Source organism: Cucurbita maxima, unplaced genomic scaffold, assembly GCF_002738345.1.
Source record: "Cucurbita maxima cultivar Rimu unplaced genomic scaffold, Cmax_1.0 Cma_Scf00034, whole genome shotgun sequence".
Lineage (NCBI taxonomy): Eukaryota > Viridiplantae > Streptophyta > Magnoliopsida > Cucurbitales > Cucurbitaceae > Cucurbita > Cucurbita maxima.
The window spans coordinates 143,075-150,885 of record NW_019272050.1 but is presented as its reverse complement, the minus strand read 5'-3'; positions in this window follow the sequence as shown (position 1 = coordinate 150,885).

Below are 7,811 nucleotides of genomic sequence, written 5' to 3'. Positions count from 1 at the left end.
TTAAATATAAGAAAGTATATACCTCTAAATTCGATCATAAATTCAATTTCTCGTTATCTTATTTATCGGCAATATTTAATATGATTCATAAAAGTCCAATACTTTCAATTTTACATATATTAGAAAATGTATATCTCTAAATTCGGTCATAAATTCAATTTCTCATTCGGTTATTTATCGAATAAAATTTAAATATAATTTATAAAAATCAAATAGTTTCGATTTTAAATATATTAGAAAATTTTAACAGACTAATAATAATTAACGGTAAAGTTTTTTTAAAATAAAAAAAACGAAAAAAATTATTAAATAATAATAAAATGGAGCGGGAAAGGACCAAAGGGTTATGAAAGTGTTAATAATAATAATAATAATTTGAAAGGCAATAATAAATTAAAAAAATAAGCTTAGGTTTATGAACGCGTTCAGCGTATTAGAATGGTCCTCTGATAAAAATGGAAATTAAGGAGTTTAACATGATTTACACATGCTTTGGTCCCAATACGTTGAACATATTGGGTGGGTATTCGGTGCGGACAAAACCATAGTTACATCGTCGCTAGCTCTCCAATTAAGTGATGTTTTTTTTTTTTTTTTTTTTTTTTTGGAAAATGGAAACAAATAAAATTATCTTGAAAATTTTAAAAATAAAAATCTCGTTAGTGACACTGTTTTGCGATCGGCTAATGTGTCAGTTCAGTCGAAATTCAGAAGACCTTATTCGTAATTGATTTTAAGTTATGATATTTTTTAACTTTACTGACGATGTTTCAAATTACTTTCACGTTATCATATTCATTAGTTAATGGACAGTGCTCGTTATTGAGATTAATTAATCCTACTGTAAGATCTTACATCGATTAGAGAAGAGAACAAAACATTTCTTATAATGATGTGAAAACTTCTCTTCTTAATAGACGTGTTTTAGAACCATGAGATTAACAATGATATGTAATGAGCTAAAACGGACAATATCTACTAACAGTGTGTTTGGGATATTACAAATGGTTTTAGAGTCAAACATTGAGCGGTGTGGCCCAACGAGGGCATGAATTGTGAGATCCCTCATCAATTGAAGAGGAAAACGAAATGTTCCTTATAAAAATGTGAAAACCTCTCTTTAATAGACACGTTTTTAAATTGTGAGGTTGACGACGATACGTAACGGGTCACCATTACACCTACCTTACTGCTCGATTCCTTTCTATGCCACATTGCAAGAAAGAGTTCGCCACGACTCGGGATCATTCCCATCAAAGCTCAAAATGTTGCATTGTCAGATTCCTTCAAGGCATATTATTACGAGAGCATCGATCTATAAATCCTATGAATTTCTATATAAAAACCTTGAAAGGATTCTTTCAGTGCTTGCAACGGAGCTAACTTCCTAAGAAACACGTGTGGAATACGAATTCCTAGAGTGATGCATTTCTTATATCACATGCCTTATTGATTGATTCATCGAACTATATATGTCACATCCTATTGCCAAACATATAATTATTCCTATTATCAAATACTAAAATATGTATTTACAATATTTTATCGATTTATTTCAGAACATTTTGTCAGAGAAAATTTTAAATTTGCAACAATATCTAACATTTGACCTAATTATGTGGCTTCGTTTTAACGACTAGTTGTGTACGTACATTTATCTTCGTCAAAATTAAATGACCAAAAAAAGTAATGTTTTGTTTTTCATTTGATGATGTCGTGGAAAAGTGAACGACGACAACGACTTATGTTGCAATCTATTCAAAATTAATAAACTAAAATAAAATAAAAAATTAAAATTTTGTAGACTAAAGTAATAAATAGATATTATTAAATAAAACTTCAATTTCACTCCAATTTATTTGGTAAAAAAATATTTTATTTATGTGAATATTCAAAAGTAAAAGTTATAAATTTGGTGAATAATAATTAAAGAAAAAAATTGTGATCGTCATTTATTGTTCTCTAAATACATTAAAAAAATGACATTAACTGAGATGGCAACAGGATAAGATAATTTTTTCCATCAAAAAGTAAGTTTTTGATTGACATTATTCTGTTTAAAAGTGACATAGGCTTTTTTCAATCTTTTTGACTAATTTATAAAAAATATTTTTCTTTATTTAGAAAAATAATTAATATTGACATTTAATTGTATTGGATTAAATTTCAGAAAATATATTAATAAATAAAAAAGGCCTTAAAAATGAATTTTTAAAATAAATACTTAATAGATGAATAATCTTGATTTTACCGTGGATAATTAAAAATACTACAACTATGAAAAAAAAAATAATAAATTTATAAATAATAGAATCATTTCAAAGAAAAAATATTCAAAATAATCTTAATAACATTTTTAATTTAACAGACTTTAAATTTAAATATTTAAAAGTTTTGAAATAAATAAAAATCGTATTAAAAAAAATATAAAAATTAAATTTGAATGCTTTAAAATATATAGACTATAAAAAAAATTATATTTGAATTATTTTTTTTTAAAGGTAGACTATATATATGTAACAAATATTTTATGAGATTCCACTTCGATTGAAGAGGAAAACGCTAATATTTTTGTAAAGGTGTGTAAATCGCTCCCTAGTAGAAGTGTTTTAGAACTGTAAGCCTGACAGCAATATGTAATGGATCAAAGTGAACAATATCTACTAACGGTGAACTTGGACGGTTACAAATGATATTAGAGCTAGACATCGGGCGCTGTGCCAGTGAAGACGCTAGTCCCCATTAAGGATGGATTGTAAAATTTCACATTAGTTGGAGAGGGGAACGAATCATTTCTTATAAGGATGTGAAAACCTCTTTTTAATAGAGGGATTTTAAAATTATGAGGCTAAAAATGATACATAATGAGTCAATATGGATTCACCTTCAACCGCTTCTTTTATTTTTTTTTTTTTATTTTTTTTTTATTAGAAAATAAATGGCTTCCTAATTAGACGGCAGAAATTTAATTTTGAAAGAACCATTAAGCTGTGCGTTTCATATAATATTGAGATATTTGCTTTTGCTTTTTATTATTATTATTATTATTATTATTTTGCAATTTTCTTTTTTTGGTAATTTAATTGTATAATTAAAAAGTATTACCAAATCCGAATATCACGTTAATAAAGCAGTGACAAGGATTGGCCAAATCTGCTTTTTAACTCGGATGGCTTACAAGCTTTGAATGTACCTTAAAGGAGAGCGGCCTAAATTATTCCTATTACTTTCTCTCTCTCTTTTTTTTTTTTAATCTTTTTATTTATTTTTTTAAACTTTGCCTCTTCTTTTTAATTGAATTTTGATTCACATTATTTAAATTATTCTTTTAATAACCCTTTTACCATTTTTTTAATATAATTTTTAGTATCTAATTTTGTTATTTTAAAAAAATTATAATTTTTATATCGAGTATACTTACCATTTTAAAATTTTGTTTTTTTTCGTCATGCAAACAGACCCTTATAAAGACGTTGAATATCCTTTATGATTTTTGTAACCGTTAAAAAGAAATCTCCTCGGCATGTAATCTTTGTAGCTGTTTTTATGTCGTTAGTGAAGTCGACATGAAATCTCCGTGGTTGTTTGCTGTAATTAGCAAAGTTGAATTGTATTATGTACGGCATGTAATCCATGTGGCAAATTTATGTATTCGATAAAGTTTGTTTTTTTACGTTATATACGCGTGAGAAAAAAACCCGACCAAAACCAAGATTGGGTTGGGTTAGATAAATTATTGGTCTGAGTTGGGTTGTTTTTTTTTAGAACCAGTCGGTTTGGTTTTTTAAGTTCAAGGAAAGTAAATTTGGTTCAGTCGAACTGAACCTCTTTTATACTTTTAGTTTAGAGTTTAAAATCTAGTCTTATATCGTTTTAATTTGCACTTGTTAGATCTTCTTCTCGACTCCTCTTCTACCCAATTAAGTTATACTATGTTAGATCTCATATCGGTTGGAGAGAGGAACGAAAAACGCTGGCCTCCGAGGAGGTGGATTGTGAGATTCTACATCGGTTGGAGAAGGGAATGAAACATTTCTTATAAGCGTGTGGAAACCTCTCCCTAGAAGATGCGTTTTAAAATCATGAGGTTGACAACGATATGTAACGAGCCAAAACGGACAAATATTTGTTGGCGATGGGATTAGACTGTTACAAATGGTATTAGAGTCAGACACGGGCCAGTGTGCCAGCGAGGACGTTGGGTCCTCAAGGGGAGTGGATTGTGAGATTCCACATCGGTTGAAGAGGGGAACAAAACATTTCTTATAAGGATATAAAAACATCTCTCTAGTCGATGCATTTAAAAATCGTGAGACTGAACAATGATATGTAATGGGTCAAAGCGGACTGTTAGCGGTGAGCTTGAGTTGTTACATACTCACTTGTTCTCTTCTCATCTCACCTCTTCCTCAGTTTTCATTGTTGGTTGCCTACACCTTTTCCTTCCCATCATTGTCATTCCCGCATCTTTCGACCGTTGCCGTCGAAAAAGATAGATTATATTAATTTGGTTTAGTTCAATAAATGTGGAATATTGTAACGGCCCACATCATCTCAAGGCTTTAAAACGTATCTACTAGGGTAATCTACGCCCTTATAAATGGTGTTTTGTTCTCCTCACTCCCGTTTCCCCTCAAGGCTTTAAAACGCGTCTACTAGGGTAATCCACACTCTTATAAATGGTGTTTTGTTCTCCTCACTCCCCTTTAGGGCTCAACGTCCTCGCTGACACTCTTTCCTTCTTCCAATTGATGTAATTGATGTGAGACCGCTACCAAATCTACCCCCTTCGGGGCTCAGCGTCCTTACTGGCACACCGCCTCGTGTCTACCCCCCTTCGGGGAAGAGCGAGAAGTCCGTGTCTGGCTCTGATACCATTTGTAACAGCCCAGATCCACCTCTAGCATATATTTTCATTTTTGTGCTTTTCCTTTCGAACTTCCCCTCAAGGCTTTAAAACGCATCCACTAGGAGAATTCCACACTCTTGTAAATGGTGTTTTGTTCTCATCTCCAACCAATATAGGACATCACAAATATAGAAACCTAAAAAAAACAAAAGGATAGAAACCAATCATTGTTAAGTTCGTGTTGACATGCTAATAATCTTTTGTTTTATAAATATATGAAATCAGTCCGATTGCCATTAATAGTTAAATTAAATTATAAATAAAATCAAAGCATATAAAAATGACCCAATATTTTAATGTGTTATTTTAGTATTTGTTAATTTTAGTTAATCTACTTTTTTACCATTTTTCGAGGGTCGTTTAAGCAATATACTTAACTTACTAGATTTCTTAAGATATAACCATAAATTTGTATTATAAAATTTTTATTGTATATAGGATTTAAGTTTATAATTCGAAAAATAGAGAGCAGACCAAATATACTAAAATGAATAAAAATATAAAATATAAAAATATAAAAATGAACGTTTTAATCATAATAGGGTGTAAACGAAGATTTAAATGGTACGGATATATAAAATTATAAAATATTAAAATAAAATATACAGACAAATTATAATTTAATAATTTTCATAATTCTTCCAAGTCTAAGCATGGAATCATTCAAGCGAGGAAGATGGTTGGTTTGAATTATTAGATGGCGTAAGAAAGAAGAGTAGAGAAGACAAAAGAGGTAGGGAATGAATTGCTAAAAACGACGTCGTATCGTCTAGTTCTTCTCTACACGGAAAGGTCGGTACTAATTTTCACGGGTTTACATCAGATTGCGTTTTTTTTTTTTTTTTTTTGCTAAATTATAATTTAAATTGATAATTTTAAAGTTATAATTGAAAGAAAAGAAGCAGCAAAGTTCAATATCAAAAATTCCAATTAATTTTATTTACGTGTAATATATTAGAAATAATTATTTTTAAAAGGAGATATTCGCATAGTTAGATAATTAGGATTCTCCATAATATTATGATATTGTCCATTTTGAGCATAAGCTCTCGTGACTTTGCTCTAGACTTCTCCATGAGGGGTGATACCAATGGAGATGATATTCTTTGATTATAAACCCATGATCATTCCCTAAATTAGCCGACGTGGGAATTTCATCCAAACAAAGAATTGCAAACCTCGAAATCATTGTGGAGAGTCGTGATTCCTAACATGGTATTAAAGTCATGCCGACTTAGTCATGCCAATAGAATCCTCAAATATCGAACAAAACTATTGTGAGCCTCGATTAAGGGGAGGCGTACTTTGTTCGAAGGAAGGTGTTGGATGAAAGTTTCACAACAGCTAATTTAGGGAATGATTTTGAGCTTATAATCAAATAATACTATCTCGATTCGTGTGAAATATTTTGGAGAAGCCCAAAACAAAGTCATGAAAGATTACGTTTAAAGTTGATAATATCATATCATTGTAGAGAGTTGTTCCATCTAACGCACATAACCAATAACATTTGCATAAACTAACACCATTTTAAATCATTTAAATAATATAATCTTATTTTTGTTTCCAAGTTTTTCAGGTATAGAAAATTAAAAAAGATAAATAAGTATATAAAAATGAAAAATGCAAATTTTTTTATTACAGTTTATTCTTTAGTTGCTACATAAATAAATAAATAAAATAAAATAAATAAGCATTTTAATAATTAAAAATAATCATATTTTTTATGTGATGATAAATTTATAATGATGATTAATTTTTTTATTATTTTAAAATTAATTATAGACATAAGCTGATATAAATAATACCATATGTTTTTTTTTAATTCATACTCAATATTATAAATTAGTTCAAAACGATTATTTATTTATTCTCAAATAAACTCAGCGAAATGTAACGAATTTCATGTGTATTTCATATATTGATATTTTGGGCTGACAACGCCAAATCACCTAACATTGAAGGGTTCGTTGGGGCCGCTTAATAATTTAATGCTAAATTTATTCAACAAAAGTCTCCTATTCGTACTATTGTTTTTTTTTTTTTTCTCTTCTAATTTTTATTTTTAAGAATAGTTTTGTTTTTTTTTTCTTTTTTTATTTTATTTTATTATGGAGTTAGGTAAAAGACTCAACAATGGCACTCGGAGAAAGAGACGATCTCGACCAATAATAACAAATCGGAGATTTTGTCAACTATATTTGTCAATTCAGTTGACTCGTGTGGGTTTTTTTTTTAAGGATCTAAACGAGTTCCAAGGAATATGATTCAACGATGAGCAAATTTGTCGGATTCTCGCTAATAGATACGTAAGTCTTCCGCCCTTGATGGCGACTCTTGATTGACTAACACTAGAAACCGATTCGGAGAAAGAAGAAGCATGACATGAGGACAAGCAAATTGTCGATAGCGAATTACTTGACTCGATAGATGGAGGGAGGGCCCCCCAACTCAAGCACGAAATCCATGTTGAGTCAACAATTATTAAGAAGGGCACCACCAAGCGAGATCGACACTAGCACCTTGTCCTTGGATAGGGTTCCAAATCTACTTGCGATTCTTCAAATATCCAGCAAGGTCAAACTAACAAGTGAGAAACTCCAACTTTTATAAAGAGGACTGTCATCACCTTTCCTAACAACACTTTCACATTGCACGGGCTCGTTAATAATCATAGCCACCAAAGTTTTGTTGAGGGGTCCACCTCGATGCCATCGTTTAACACATGAGGTACGATCTCAATCCTAACTATATCTCAGTAGGTCTAGTACAACGTTGCATGGACTCGTTAGTTAAGAGAATGAACTATCCAACCTATTTATATTTACAAGAACTCAAATAAAATATGTCATATTTAAAATAATATTTTTTAATATCTAATCGGTTAAAATATATAATTTTT